The 17,277-nt window shown below is 32.9% G+C and overlaps 1 protein-coding gene across 1 annotated transcript in view; it reads left to right on the plus strand.

Moving 5' to 3' along the window:
* Window positions 1-1,480: 1,480 nt before the first annotated feature.
* The window catches only part of LOC126890417 (putative vitellogenin receptor), a 243,602-nt gene continuing 227,805 nt past the window's right edge, over window positions 1,481-17,277 (plus strand). Inside the window, exon 1 of the mRNA XM_050659325.1 lies at window positions 1,481-1,686. The gene's annotated coding sequence lies outside the window, so the exon portion shown is untranslated. The remainder of the gene's footprint in view (window positions 1,687-17,277) is intronic.

The following is a 17,277-nucleotide window of genomic DNA, read 5'->3' on the forward strand; positions in this document are numbered from 1 at the left end:
CGTGTTATTTTCTGATGAAACCAAAATTAGCTTTTTGTCGGATAATCGTCGAATTAGGATGTGGAAGAACCCAAATCGACAGGATAGACTTAACCAAGCTGTCCAAAGAGTCCCATATCAAGGTGGCTCCATAATGTTTTGGGGCGGCATCATGCTAAATAATAAAACTCCTTTAATTCCTATTGTTGGTAACATGAATGGACAAATTTAAATTAATACCATTCTTAGGTCTGTTGTACGCTTGTGGCGAGGAGCTGTTGGTCCAGAATTTATTTTTATAGACGACAATGCGCCTGCCCATCGTACGAGACACGTGGCAGATTTTTTTAGAGAGGGAAGATATCGTCAGATTACAATGGCCACCTTGCTCACCTGACCTCAATCCCATTGAGCACGGATGGGATATGCTCAAAAGAAAAATTCAGTCCCAGCAGCCACCCCAAGGACACTACAAGACCTTAGAATAGCAGCGATTGAAGAATGGGGCACCATGGACCAGAACTACATTAATAAACTTATAAGAAGAATGGGACATCGCATTCAGTCTTGCATTGATGCAAGAGGTGGAAATACGGCATATTAAGTATTAGTTCCTATATCTGTACAAATTTAAAAAAATATATTTATAATACATATTATAAATACATAATAATAATAATAAATTGTTAATCCTTTAAATTTTGATTTTTTTTCCAACAACGTTTTTTCTCCAAAAATCCGCCATTTTTTATTTAAAAGCGACATGAAAAATGGTCATTTGCCTAAAAACTTGAAAAAACGGTCATTTCCCTATCCAACGATATAAATTTTTTTAAAATCGGTGGTCAAATGACTGAACAATTAATTTTTAAAATGAGAGATGCAATGTGGAAATCACATATTATGTTATTTATGTATGTGATATCCACGTTGCAACTCTCATTTTAAAAATTAATTACTCAGTGAGTTCACAACCGATTTTGAAAAACTTTATATCGCTGGATAGGTAAATGACCTTTCTTTCAATTTACAAAAAAATATACTGGGCGTTCCATTAAAAAAAGTCAACAACGTTTTTTTAAAAAATCCGCAATTTTTTATTTCGTATTTGAAAGCGATATAAAAAATTCAGTCCATTCAGACAAAACTTTTACTAAAATAAAACATTTCAGCGAAAACCACATATTTCTATCTTGAGCCGTTTAGAAGTTATAGGCAGTTAAATTGGGGGAAAATATAAGTGGACACCCGGTATATAATAAAGTATTTTGTTAAAAAAATATATTTCACCAGATTTGGTGGATAATTTTGAAAATATTACATTATGCAAAACATTTTTGAATGTGTGTATTGAGCTAAAAGGAGATATTATATTAAATAAAATAAAAAAATTTCTGGAAAAACACGTTTTTTATTTCAAAGAAGATTACTTATCAGACCATCTAGTATAATTACACTTGTCTGATTATTTCAATCATATCTTAAAATTATTTTAACGATTTTTAAAAGCCTGTACCTAAATTAAAACGACCTGCCTATTTACCAATAATTTGCTAACTGGTCGTACTAATACTAAAAAGTAATAAAAAAACTTGATTGATATTGTAGAAACCCGATATTCTATTGGAACGCTGATTTTTGATATACATTTTGGTCAGTTCGTCCTTTAAAACTGTGCGTGTTAAACTTTTTGAATATCTTGTAAAGGTATGTATCAATTCATCATTTTTTTTTATAATGGATCAATATAAGAATAATAACTTATCATGGCTGATTAATAAATTTTTATAAATATGTTTTTTAATATATTTTTATCAATTATTTATTATGGAAAAAACAATGTATCTCCTGTTGCTTATCTCATGATTTTTATATTCATCGGGTTACTTATTCATCATGAGATTAAAAAATACCTTAGGTTATATTATACTGTTAATAGCTGATCTTAATAACCTTGGTCATATTTTTTATGTCACTCTCGTAATTTTTTAACATCTCTAATTTTTTACATCCGAGATTTTCTTTAATGAAAAATGTTAAAAAATTTTATTTCTCACAATTTGCGAAATCTTTGTTTTTCTTTCTACATATTTTTCATTATTTGGAGTACCTACTTCAATGTGGTATAACCGAACTATGCTATTTTTGAGTAGTATTGAGAGCCACGTCAACACTGTAGAGAACACGTAGTACCTAAATACTTCTTTGAATTTTCCGCCTAAGTAGCAATTTTTGCATTTTATGGAGTGTAGAATTTTCTCTATCCATACTTTTACTTTCATTAAGTGGTTCTAAACTTGATTTAGACTGCATCCCAGATAAGATTCTTTTGTCAGTCGTTCAGTTCGGTTTCATTAATACTTAGAGTGCAATGGTGGATATAACGTATCCACCATTTTCAAGAAAAAAATATTCCCAGTGGCCGTGGTGTTATGCACTAGTCTACAGCAGCTTAACCAGCTTAAAAAATGTGACCCTTGGGGTCTGACTTTTTTATACATGGTGGCACTCTATAGCACTCATCATTCTTATTACCTTTATGCTTAAGCGGGGTCGGCTTCCCTAATTACATTTCTCTATAGGTTTTTATCTTTGGTCATATCAATATCAATATCCTTTACCGACATAACCTGCCTAAGCTTCTCCTCCCAGGTTTTCTTTGGTCATCCTCACCTATGCCCTCCAGGAAACCAGAGACCAGAAAGTCTTCGTATTGGGTGATTATTGTTTGTCTCGACGTTAAACATGATCAAACCATCTTAACCAATCCACTATCATTTTGGAATCGCCCCTTGACTTCCACTAACTTACTCATTTTTAATGTTATCCTTTTTTGTCGCTCCACTCGTCCATTAATGCGTTCTCATTTCCGCCATATATGCATCTGTTGTTCTTTCTTCTAAACCGCCCAACATTCAGTTCCGTACATCATAGCGGGTTTTATAGCAGATTTATAGAATTTTCTCTTCAGATTATTTATGGATTTTTTCTCTAACACAACACACCACTCGCTTTCTTCCACTTCATCCACTCAACCCTAATTCTACTGCATGAATCATCTTTTTGCATGTTATCTTTAATACCGATTTTAGGTACTTAAAAAGTTAAAACTATTACTTTTCACAATCATTTTTACAGCCAAAAATATCATTTTATTTGTAGTAACTCCATATTTAAATGTTCATTCCAAATACAATGTTTGTGTTTTAAATCTGTTTCCTCAAGAGCTTGTCTCCATTGTTCCAGTTTTTGTTCTAAGTCACTTTCATTATTTCCTACTAATACTACGTTATCAGTATAAATTAAGCACCAGGGAAAGGTTACCCTGTAGTTTCGTTATTCATCATCATCATCAATCAGCCCTGATTTGTCCATTGTCGAGCATAGGCCTTCTCCAAATATTTTCATCTTCTTCTGTCTACCCCTACCAGTGTCGGTTTAACCTAACACTAACTTCGGGCCCTTGGCACTAGATATTTAGGGGCCCCCCTCATTGCTATTCGTTGTCAATTTTTTTAACAAAAAACACATGCATTAAAATGCATTAACTATAACGTTTATTGTAAAACCGTAAATTGTAAAAATTATTTAAGATTTTTAAAAAAGATTTTTAAAACAACGAGAAAAATAGCAAACGTAAAAAATATCCAAAAAAATACATTTAAAAATATAAAAAAAACAGGAAGTTCTACAGAACAACACATGACAAACAAAAAAACATATTCTAAAAGATATATAAGACAAAAATTAGCTCACTTTTTTTCTTGACTAGGCATTAGCAAACTGCCATATTAACACTATCAAAATTCAGTTGCCTCTTTATTTTTTACAATACGATAGTGATAATGCGTCTAGGTTTTCTTGATCCTTTGACCTTCAATATATGTGTCTTTATTCTTTTTAAAGCCGAAAAAGACCGCTTACCTGACGCATTAGAAATTGGTATCGTCAAATAAACTTGCAGTAAAGTTAAAAATTGGCAAAAGTTACCTTTACATCCTGGATGACACCAAATTTTCAAATGTTTATTAAAATTTTGGCATAACGTTATATTATAATGAATAATTTCATTATGCAAGTTCTCCTTGGTTTCATCAATATCTATTTTATATTCCTCGCATAAAATATTAATTCACTTTTTGACTTCTTCTTTATTTAGCGTAAAAAACATTTAACAGCTGATGTAACATCTTTGTAGCATTATATTCTATTGTATTATGTAAGCATTATCTTTAAAAAAATTTGAGAAATATTGTGGCATATAACATTAAATAGGTACTTCAATTCTGAATATCTCTTGCCCTTTTAAAATTGCTTCACTTTCAACTGCTTCATCAAAAATGTTTTTTTCTTTGTTTTTTGAAGGCCAATTATATAGAATATGCTTGAGATTATTGCCTTCACAAAAAAATATGTTTGGCTTCTAGTTCAATTTCGCTTAATTTATTTCTTACGTCTGTCTCCAACAAAGCTCAAATGTCATTAATTCTACTCCAATTGACACGTCCAAGTCCACAGTTTCTAACGTTTTGCTTGTTGCATTCACTCATTTTAAAATCCTTGCCCAAATCAGTGTCAATATAGTATCCAAGTTAACCTGTCTCGAAAGGTATCCATTTTATTATGCAGTGCCTTGGCTTCACTTCTAACTGCTGATTTTTTGTCTCTATTATTGCTTAACTGGAAAAATATGTTTGATGGTTCCGTAGTTTTTAAGAAAAGCATTTACAGCATCAATAGTTTCTACATGTTTTGTTTTCATCGCTTCCAGGAATTCATTGCAAGTTTGGTCAGACAGATAGCTAACTTAACCTTTTTCTTTATTCGCATTCCGCTGTAGATGCTGAGCTAAGAAGTTGTTAAAAGCAAAGTATACAAGACAACTTAAGTAATTTCCCTTATGACGACTCGTTAAATTCTCATGGCATCAACGAAAAGCTAGTCCTTGAGAAGCAAGTAAATTAATGGTGACAACAACTCTTCTTAGGTCTTAGGACCTTTACTCAATAGTCAGCTTCGCGTTCTACTTGCTCTTTCAAGCCAGCGTCTATAACTCCCATTTAACTGATGATCCATCTAACTCCAACTGATGATATTGTTATTAATATAACCATAAATTTCAGATGAAATTTACTTTCTTCGTGAGATTTGAGTAAACTATTCAAATATTTCTAGTGGGTAAAATATATCCAAAATCAGTTAAACTATTTTTTTTCAATTGAAAATAATTGGCACGACTAACAATAAACAGCTTCAACACTTCTCTTCGCCTCCATTGGGTTTTACTCTATAAGAGTTGCTTTCATTTAATCTTCTATAATAAGCTCTGTCTCCAGATTCATACATTTTTTTACACTTTTCTAAGGAATAGCTCTTTGCTTTGGTTTAAAAGTTGTCACAGTTCTTATTTATCAGTCTTAAAATCAGACCATATTAAAATCGCAAATATTTCGTAGTCTTTTTCTCTATTTAAAAAATATGGTCCTCGATTATTTAGCGACGATATGGACTTTAATTTGTTATTAATAAAAGGAAGCGTCCCTACGGGCTCCTCCGGGGTCCGGGCCCCTGGGCGCCCGCCCCAAGCGCCCAATGGATAAAACGGCACTGACCCCTCTCTATACAATTGGTCACAATTCTTTTAAGGTCGTCGGTGCACCGTGTTTGGGGTCTTCCTCGGCTTCGCTTGTCTGTCCGTGGTCTCCACTCAAGAAATTTTTTTGTCCATCTGTCGTCTTTCATTCTTGCAACATGTCCCGCCCAGTTCGTTCGCCCAGTTTCGTTATTATCTGATCCAAATCTGGTTAGAATAAATAAGAATTAAGCACAGTGCAACTGGTGTAACACTACTTTCACATGAATTTATCTTTTCTCCGACACCTGCCCTAACACTAGTTATTACTCTCTTATACATTATTCATTGGGGACTCCTTTCGTATTGAGTGCCCACCACAGAATCTTCCGAGGACCTCTATCATATGCTTTTTCAAGATTAATGAATACCATATGAGTATTTGTTTCTTTATTCCTGTATTTTTCCATCAATTGCTTTATAATGAAAATTGCATCTGTTGTTGATCTGCCTTGCCAGCCAACCTGATTATCGGATATTTCGGTTTCTTTCCATATCCGTCTATTAATTACTCTCTTCCATATTTTCATGATGTGAGTTGGTAGCTTTATGGCCCTGTATTTTTAAATTGTTGTATATTATCCTTGTTTTTGTAAACAGGTACTATAGTAAAGAATACACTATAGTAAAGAATACACTATAGTAAAGAAATAAACAAACCAAAAGACACGTTGAATGATACGAGGAGAACTCCCGAATCATGATTTAAAAGGTATAAACTTTTTAAATCATCATTTTTGATTTGGGAGTGCTCCTTGTAACATTCAACTTGTCTTGGTTTGCTTATTTCTAGTGCATCTTTATTGTGACTTTAGTATAATTACTGCTTCTCCATTCGTCTGGCATTTGTCTAAGTTTCATAATTCTATTAAATAAACTAGATAACCAACTTGTTCTTGTCTCTCCTAATGCTCTCCACACTCTTCCAGTAATATCATATGGTCCAATTACTTTTTCTTTCGTTATTTTTTGAGGTGCTGGAACCACTTCCACCTTTGTTATTTTGGTGACTGTTGCTGTTACTCTCTCCGTTGACTTAACTCTTTTTTTTGTAAAATTATACATTTAATAAACTGTTACTTTATCCATTTAAAGTACCTTATAACGTACTTTTTACATTTATTTTTGACATCCTTTTTCATCTCGGATACCGGTATATCTAATCCAATTAAAATTTTGCTTTCTTTACTCGCTGTTTAGCTATTTAATATATCTTTGTTTCGCCTTCCCTGGTGTCAAGTTGATCGTATAGAATCATATAGGTAGATTTATTTTTCTGCTTTAGTTTTTGCTACTATTATTTTCGTGTTCTTTTTGTCGACCGTATAGTTTTGAAAATCTGTGTAGTACCTATTTTTGGCCACTACTTATATCAGTTTCTCTTCTCTTTTATTTGTTCTTGTACTTCGTTTGACCACCACCTGATTCTTTACTATGAAACTTCTTTACTGGCGTTTTCCCAAGTATTGCAATAGCAGTATTTCTAATGTTGTTACTAGTGCAAAAGAGGGGCCTGATGAATCGAGTAATTTTTAACAAATTTTAAGAAAAAAGAAGGAGATCATTTACAAACGGCTGTACAGGTGCTTTGTCAATATCTAGAAGGGTTTTTTGATCTCATGCTCTTTTTAGTCTCAAATTTTCATGATTTAAAAAGTTTATCTACTCTATGTCATATTATGTATAAGTTTTTAGTTTGCGAAAACTGTCATTACAGATAGCAGTGCGTGAAGGGTTTAAAGTGTGCGTGAAGTAACAATGTATTTTAAATGGGATTTACTTTTTCGCACTGTTTTTTGACACACTTTCATACAATCAAATATCCTTAACTTTCGCGTTGTCATGTCAGTTTTGTGGTTTGAAAGAAGTTAGAATTTTTAAATGTCAAAGTTCTAAAAATTGTAGAATAGAAAATAATTCCAGTGACGAAGAGTAACAGTTTTTTTATTTGTTTATCGTAGATAAAATATTGTATAAAACTGTGCATGAAGTACTTTTTGCAAACTTACGCGATATATAGCAGTCGCTGCGCTCGTGCTCTAAACATTGCGTGCGTTCGCAAAAAGCATACTTCACGAACTGTTTCATAAATAATTATTATTCATTTTTAATTTACTTACAAATAATAATTGATGCAGATTGAAGGATCAATTTTCGCCTTATAAACAATTAAATTATCCGCGCCAAGGTTAAACCTTTACAAAAAAAATTAGTTACAGTATGTAATAGGTTATGAGAAAGCACCTCTTGAAAATAAGATTGTATTACACATAGAACCGGAGATAATTTTATTAAATTCACAGCACAATTATTGAAGTTATACTTCTTTAGGCGGGATTGGGGGTAAATGTAAATGTGCGCGAATTTACCAAAACCTTTAGCCCTACGCGCAGATAAACGTTACACGTTTGCTCTGATTGGGCATTGCAATGACCTGTCAATTATTCAAAATGGCGGCTATGGGTAAACAAATGTTGTGTTTTAGTTTTTATTGTTGTGAGAACAGCGATCAAAGTAATTTTATCGTTGTAGGGACTTTAACAGGTTTTAACAGGTTTTTAATAAGGTACTTACATGTAAATGTTTTATGCCTGGTTGCACCAACAGATCTGAAGCTCCAGCTTAGCTAAGCTCTACTTATAGATAGGGCCTCCTTGAGTATCACTTACGTTGCACTATAATTTTAGATTCTTACCTTATTATCAATTATATCTATTATTATATTATGGTATTCTTATTGTAATATATTATAATTATATTGTATTAATTCTTATGATATTCTCGACTTAAGCTTAAGATCTGTCGGTGCAACCGGACATTAGTATTGTAATAAAATATTATATACCTATTTGAAAAATGTAAAATGTAGTAGTGCTTCGATTTACACAATTTGATTTCCAATAAAATTTCTACCAATCTGCATCTAATATATTGTTTTCTTACTCTATATTTTATTGTATTTTAATATTTTAATTCCACAAAACTCAAACTAATTTGATTAATTCAGACAATAAATAAATATGACCAACTGTCAAAAAGTTTAAAATATTCAGTTGGCGTGTCTACTTTGGTGCATTTTAATGTGCTTGATTCACAACCTAATATACACGAATTCGATCCCCAATACAAATTTTTATTTTTTATTTTTTTTATACGTTTTATGATTTTAAGCAAAATTTTTTTTTTAGAAAATACGTATTTATTTAAAATTTTTGCAAACAATTGTTCGGAAATCATTTCTTTGCGGCATTTCTCAATATGTTTGTTTTTTATTTTTTTTAATTTTTGGTATTGTTTTATTAAAAATTTTTGAAAAGTAGAATTGTCGGAAGCCCGTTTGATACTTTCCAATAATATTTTTTGCTAGTGGTTGGAGCCGCTGGTTTAAAATATACGTGAGGACTTTATATGCTGTACATAGTAGAGAAATTCCACGGTAGTTTTTGCACTGGAGTTTGTCTCCTTTTTTATAGATCGGGCATGCCATACTTTTCTTCCCGTCGTCGGGTATTTTCTCTTCTTGCCGTATATCTGTGATGAGCGCGAGGATGTGACTTGCTAGGTGGTCGCCACCTACCTTATACAGTTCTGCTGGTATTTCGTCAACTCACGGGGCTTTATTGTTTTTCTGGGCCTTAATAGCTTCGAGAACTTCCTCTATGGTTGGAGCTTCTACTCCATTCTCTACTTTATTCTCTTCTACCTTCTACGTAGTTCGTACCCATTTCATCTTCCGTCGACTTGTGTTCAAAGTAGGGTCTCAAAATAATTCTTCCAGGTTTCTGCGACTTTCTGTTGATCACTGATTATTTGCCCACTTTCATCTTTACATATACTTTTTTGAGGTTTATACCCACTTTTTATCTTTTTTAGGTATTCGTAAGCCCCTCTGATTTCGTTGTTTTTGAAATTTACTTTCTTTTTTTCTATTTGTCCATTTTCATAGGCTCCCTTTTTATAATTTGTTTCATAGGCCCTCACTTAAAAATCACTTTTTTATAATTTGGTTTATTCTAAAACGGATACTTATATTAATTATTTAATTAATTAATTTATATACAGGGTGTCCCGAAGAGATTGGTTATAAATTATACCACAGATTCTGGGGTCAAAAATAGGTTGATTGAACCGCACTTACCTATATACAATAGTGCACACAAAAAAAGTTACAGCCCTTTGAAGTTACAAACTGAAAATCGATTTTTTTTCATATATCGAAAACTCTTAGAGATTTTTTATTGAAAAGGGACATGTGGCATTTTTATAGTAGCAACATCTTAAAATTAAAGTGAAATTTGTGCACCCCATAAAAATTTTATGGGGGATTTGTTCCCTTAAACCCCCCAAACTTTTGTGTAAGTTCCAATTAAATTATTATTGTTACACTGTTAGGTAAACACAATATTTCTAAAACTTTTTTGCCTCTTAGTACTTTTTCGATAAGCCACTGTTTATCGAGATATTTGGAATATTTTTCGAATCCACCACATATTTGTATATTATGGTTAAGTACGATTATAGAGAGCTGTTAATAATCTGAAAGTTTATTTATAATTTACATTATTAGGTATATTTTAAAAAAGAAGCCACATCTCGATAAAAGGTCACTTATCAAAAAAAAGACTAAGAGGCAAAAAAGTTTTAAAACACTGTGTTTACCTAATGATACCACAATAATAGTTTAATTGGAACGTACACGAACATTTGGGGGGTTTAAAGGAACAAAACCTCCATAAAAATTTTATGTGAACATATTAAAAAAGAAGCCGCATCCCGATAAAAACTGGCTTATCTAAAAAATACCAAGAGGCAAAAAAGTTTTAGAAACGTTGTGTTTAACTAATGGTACCACAATAATGAATTAATTGGAACGTACACAAAAATTTGGGGGGGTTTAAGGGAACAAAACCCCCATAAAATTTTTTTATGGGGCAAACAAATTTCACTTTAATTTTTTTTCAAGATGTTCCTGCCATAAGAATGCCCCATGTCCATTTTCAATAAAAAATCTCTAATAGGTTTCGATATATTAAAAAAAATCGATTTTCATTTTGTAACTTCAAAGGGCTGTAACTTTTTTTATGAGCACATTTGTACTAAGGTAAGTTAGGTTTAATCGAACTATTTTTGACCCCAGAATGTGTGGTATAATTTATGCCCAATCTTTTCGGGACACCCTGTATAATTTGGGTTATTCATTACAGCTTAAGAAATAAATTGGTTTCAAATAAAAATGAAAAGTACTTTAGAAGTTTTAAAGTTTTTATTTCCTGAAAAATTGCTATAAATAAGAAGTTTCCTTTGGTAAACTTTAGGTAAACTTTTTACTGTAATGTGATATTCTCTTTTAATCAAATCAAGATTCAGCTTGTGGGTAAGAAATGAAAAAAGTATTTCGAACGTTAAAGTTCAGACGTTCGTTAAGAATTGTGCATTTTGAAACTAATTAACTTAAGCCGGGTCCAGATTACATAACAAAACATGCTAATAACAAAGTTATACAACAAATTTGTTGTACAAATTTGTTATGTACCTTTGTTATAATATAGCAAAGCATGCAGACTCTATAACAAAAAACAAAGCAACAAAATGCACATAATTTTGCAGCATTTTAGTTGGATAGCTGGTAGGTTAGGCAGTATATAAAATGGCGTCATCCGTAGAGGATGCCATCATAGAAGCAGCAGCTTGTGTAATTTTGTGCAGGCGACATCGGCGAGTTAAACGAAGATTTTGGTCAGTCGACTTTAGACGAAGAGGTCAATCAAATTTATCCTACTGTTCGCCAGGAACTGTTGATTCAGAGCACTCGCTCACGGGAGAACTAATACCTGGTACATGGAGAGTCGAAGGTGAGCCAAATTGTACTTGGCTAAGACTGAAAAGGATTCCTAGGAAACCTACTGTGCTGGGCAAACAAATACGAGAGGAATTTTCTTTGTTCGTTACCGGTGAAAATGGGAAAGTGAATAATTTTTAATTTCAAATTTAATAAATAAATAAATAATGCTTTTATTTCACAAGACCATAACAAAAAAAGGGGCATGGAAAACGTTAAAAGCAAAGAGAAAGAGGGGGAAAAAGAAATATTTGCAAAAAGGCACTAAAAACATAAAACAAAAAAATAAAAATTGGTAAAACTGCTATCTGGGTTGTTTAATATTTACAAAATGTAAATTTAAAGTTAGTAATTTAAAGTGTGCTTACCTCAGCCGCATTGATAGTCCTAGAGTCCTGTGGCTCAGTATCTTGCTTGGGAGAGAGACCTCCTTCAGTAGAATGACGTGCCTCAGTTTTATCTTTTAGAAATAAAAGCATATTAAAAAAAGCCACTTTGTTTTATAATGAGCATCGGCTCCATCGCCACTTTTCCCTTTCTTCAATTCTCGCTGAAATTGCCCAATCAGCATACGCATTTTTTTTTCAACTTCACTTGTATCTGTTTTCACTTCTGCGGCTATTTCGGTCCATGTGTCGTGTTTTTTATTTCGATTTTTAAAGTCCATAAATGTAGGGTCCCATAATACTCATTGCTCACGAAATAGCTCAATTAAATGAGTTAGTCGAGGCATTGAAGCACAAAAAAAGACCTTACTGTCGATTTTTGGCGCAGTAAGACGGATTTTAATGCAGTTTGGTGCGTTGGATTCGTGAGAATGTCAGGAAATTTTGTGAACTAATGTAATGAATAAGAAATCTCAAATTGCATTTGTGCATAAGAAAATGCATTTCAAAAATGCATTTCGGTAACTAGTGGGAAAAATTGACTCAATTTTCTTACTCGGGGGTTTTTGGGGTCGCTGAAAACGAATATGAGGTCGACGAGAGTGTGAAAACTACCTGGTGCCTGCAGCAGGTGTAATAAACGTCTTCCTCTGGAGTATTGTGGAAATTTATGATATAATTGGCTTAAACGCATTACTTGGGGGTTTTTGGGGTCGCTGAAAATGAATATGAGGTCGGCGAGAGTGTGAAAACTACCTGGTGCCTGCAGCGGGTGTAATAAACGTCTTCCTCTGGAGTATGGTGGTAATATATCATATAATTGGCTTAAACACATTACGCGGGGGTTTTTGTGGTGGCTGAAAATGAATATGAGGTCAGCGAGAGTGTGCAAACTACCTGGTGTCTGCAGCAGGTATAATAAACGTCTTCCTCTTGACTATTATGGTAATTTGTTAAATAATTGGCCCAAACTTGTTACTCGGGGGTCTTTGGGATCATTGAAAATAAATATCGCAACGACTAAATTCTAATTTCATATCATTTAAAGCAGTTCGAATTAAGGCGAAAGTGGATGATGTGGTTTTGCCTTGAGAGAAAATTACTAGATACAAAATGTATATTGCCAAAAATAAAAAGATTGTCATTGGAAAAATTCTTTCATAATTATGTTGATGCATTTACCCAGCATTTAGAAAGGGTATATTTACAAACACAAAATATATTATAGTAATAAAAATGTATGTTTATTTATAATAAAAATACCACCCTTTTCGATCACTATAGTTACATCGAAGAAAATAGATTAGCCCAAAAACCCCCGAGTAACGAGTTTAAACTAATTATATGATAAATTACCATAATACTCTAGAGGAAGACGTTTATTACACCCGCTGCAGGCACCAAGTAATTTGCACACTCTCGCCGACCTCATATTCATTTTCGGCGACCCCAAAAAACCCCCGAGTTAAAAGTTTGGGCCAATTATTTAATAAATTACCATAGTACTCCAGAGGAAGACGTTTATTACACCAGCTTCAGGCACCAAGTAGTTTGCACACTCTCGCCGATCTCATATTCGTTTTCAGCGACCCCAAAAACCCCCGAGTAAGAAAATTGAGTCAATTTTTCCCACTATTTACCGAAATGCATTTTTGAAATGCATTTTTCTTATGCACAAATGCAATTTGAGATTTCTTATTCATTACATTAGTTCACAAAATTTCCTGACATTCTCACGAATCCAACGCACCAATCCGCATTAAAATCCGTCTTACTGCAAAAAAATCGACACTTCAATCCTTCAATGCCTCGACTGAGTAGTCAGTTCTCTGGACCATTCCATCGTGTAAAGAACCCCACGTGAATAGAGCAATGGAAAATTTAGAAAAATCGCTCAAGAACGAACAAGGCGATATATGACTCCAATGGTATCTGCTCGTGAACTATGCCAGTAATGCCAGCCAGAGAAGAGAGAAATGTTTCAATAACATTTTTTTAAATGTAGATCAGCGGGGATGCGGTTTTACAACAATGTTTTATAACTTTCTTTGATGTTTACCGACAAGTGTTGGATAACATAAAACATGCTATATAACCAGAAAAATGTTATACAACAGTATGTTTTAAAACATTTTTACTTAAAATTCTGTAAATTCTTAAAATTCTGTAACAAGTTATGAAACTTTGTTATTTAACATATTTTGTTACATAGTATGGACCCCGCTTTAAGCTTTCAGCTTATGTGTGGAAGGCACTTATGCAATAAAATTATTTCTGTTCTGGTTTCAAAAAATTGTAAAAATTGCTGAGAACCGTCGATTTTTATAAGTAAATGTGCACTTTTTAATTATAAATTTAAATGTACAGGGTGATTCATGCAAGCCTAGCAGAGTTCAAGGGCTTTATTTTTAATGGAACACCCTGTATATTTTTAAAAACTGCTTAACAACCTGATTTCAACGAACTATATCATGTAGTGTGTATTATGAACAGTACAGGGTGAAATTTTGAAATTATAAAGTGTGGAAATCACTTATGGAATAAAACTGTTTATGTCATTATTTTAGAATATTATAAAAAATGCTGGGACACGTCAACTTTTAAATTAAAAAGGGCGCTTTATAACCTAAATCTAAATATACAGCGTGATTCATACAAGTATAGCGTAGTCCATGATCGTTACTTTTAATGAATCACCCTATATATTTTCATATTATTAGAAGCCACTTAGCAACCTCATCTCGAAAAAGTATACTATAAAATACAAAAGTCAATAATATATTCATACTTAGTTTAGAAAAAATTATGCTAATTTAAAAAATAATACCATTATTTAAAGTAAGACCAATTATTAATTTCAAAATTTTATAGATTTAATATCTTGACGAATATTATCCATAATTTTAAAATTTCAGTTTGTATTATTCATAATAGACCCTACATACTCACTTTTTTGAGATGGGATTGTTTAGCAGCTTCTAAAAACATAAAAATATACAGGGTGTTTCATTAAAATGAAAGATCATGGACTATGCAAGACTTTCGTAAATCACCATGTATATTTAAATTTGTGTTAAACTAGTGCATATTTGAATTTAATAGTTGACGTATTCTAGCGTTTTTGATTAATTTTCTAAAATTAGGACACAAACAATTTTAATCGATAAGTGGTTTCCATCCATAAACATTTCAAAAATTCCCCTTGTATTATTCATAACCCACCATAATATATAGTTCGTTGAAATCAGGTTTTTCAGCAGCTTTTAAAAATATAAAAATACATAGGGTATTCCATTAAAAATAAAGCTTATGGACTATGCCAGGCTTGCGTGAATCACCCTGTACATTCAAATTTATAATTAAAAAGCGCAAATTTATATTTAAAAATCTACGGGTCTCAGCGTTTTCAAAAATTTTTAAAACAAGGACAGGAATAATTTTATTCCATAAGCGCCTTCCACCCTATATATCTTTTTTAAATTCAATGTCCAAATCGAAAACTTGACTCAAAAAATGCTATTCAGCATAAATAGTCGGCATTTTTAATTTTTTATTTACATTTTACTCTTAAATTAAGCATTTTACGGAAAAATCGCAAGAATAACTTTCATATTAGAATAACCCAAATTATAAAAAAGTGATTTCGAAGTAAAAAAAAAGGAATTTTTTAAAATTTATTAAAAATTGTTATACATATTAATTAAATTTAAATTTAATTTGAAAATAATAAAATACTAATTCACGAAAAGGATGTCAAAAAGAGATGGAGAAAGTATTTTGACAGTTTATTAAATAAAGAATTTGACAGACAGCCTGTGGAGTTAACGGAGACAGTAACAGCAATGGTTACCAGAATAACAAACGGGGAAGTGGCTCAAGCGCTTCAAAAAATAAAGAAAGGAAAAGCAGTCGGACCAGATGATATTCCTGGGGAAGTATGGAGAGCATTGGGAGAGACAGGAATAACTTGGTTAGCAGGTCTATTTAATAGAATTATGGAAGTTTTGCAAATGCCAGACGAATGGAGAAGCAGTATATTAGTACCTGTCTACAAAAACAAGGGAGATATACAGAAATGCACAAACTACAGGGCTATAAAACTACTTAGCCACACAATGAAAATATGGGAGAGAGTAATTGATAGACGGATACGTGAAGAAACCGAAATATCCGATAATCAATTTGGCTTTATGCAGGGCAGATCAACAACAGATGCAATTTTCATTGTAAGACAACTGATGGAAAAATACAGGAATAAAGAGACCAACGCTCATATGGTATTCATTGATCTTGAGAAAGCACATGATAGAGTTCCTCGAGAGATTCTGTGGTGGGCACTCAATAAGAAAGGAGTCCCTGGCGAATATGTAAAGATGGTGAGAGATATGTATGAGGGAGTAAAGACTAGTGTTAGAACAGGTGTGAGAGAGACTGATAAATTTCAGGTGAAAGTGGGATTGCACCAAGGCTCGGTGCTTAGTCCTTATTTATTTTCATTAGTTTTGGACCAGATAACAGCGAAACTACAGGGTAGTATTCCATGGTGCCTAATGTATGCGGATGATGTAGTGTTAATAGGAAATAGTGAAAGAGACTTAGAACAAAAACTGAAACAGTGGAGGCAAGATCTGGAGGAAAAAGTTTTAAAACTTAGTAGGACAAAAACAGAGTATTTGGAATGTTCATTTAAAGATGGAGTTACTACAAATAAAATGGTATCTTTGGATGGTGAAATGCTTGTGAAAAGCAATAGTTTTAAGTACCTAGGATCGGTATTACAGAGTAATGGAGAAATAGATGGTGATGCATGCAGTAGAATTAGGTCTGGATGGATAAAGTGGAAAGAAGCGAGTGGTGTGTTGTGACAGAAAAATTCCAATGAAGCTGAATGAAAATTCTATAAAACAGCCATAAGACCGGCTATGATGCACCGAACTGATTGTTGGGCACTGAAAAAGAAAGAGGAACAACGAATGCATGTGGCGGAAATGAGAATGCTTAGATGGATGAGTAGTGTGACAAAGAAGGATAACATTAGAAATGAGTATATTAGGGGAAGTCTAGGTGTGGCATCAATTGATGCCAAAATGAGAGAGCATAGGTTAAGATGCTTTGGTCATGTTCAACGTCGAGACGTTAATCACCCAATACGAAGAATAGCTGAAGTGCAGATTCCTGGAAGAAGTAGGAGATGAAGACCAAAGGAGACCTGGGGCGAGACGATAAGGCAGGATATGTTGGTAAAGGGGATTAACATTTATATGACTCAAGATAGAATTGTGTGGAGAAATGCAATTAGGGAAGCCGACCCCGCATAGGGATAAGGCAAAGAGAATGATGATGATGTTATAAATATTAAATTGGTTGGTGTGGGTCGTACAAACTTCTTTTGTTAAAGATATGTTTTTACATAACTTTTCAGATGGTGTATTTTGTTTTTT

This window comes from Diabrotica virgifera, chromosome 8 (genome assembly GCF_917563875.1).
Source record: "Diabrotica virgifera virgifera chromosome 8, PGI_DIABVI_V3a".
Lineage (NCBI taxonomy): Eukaryota > Metazoa > Arthropoda > Insecta > Coleoptera > Chrysomelidae > Diabrotica > Diabrotica virgifera.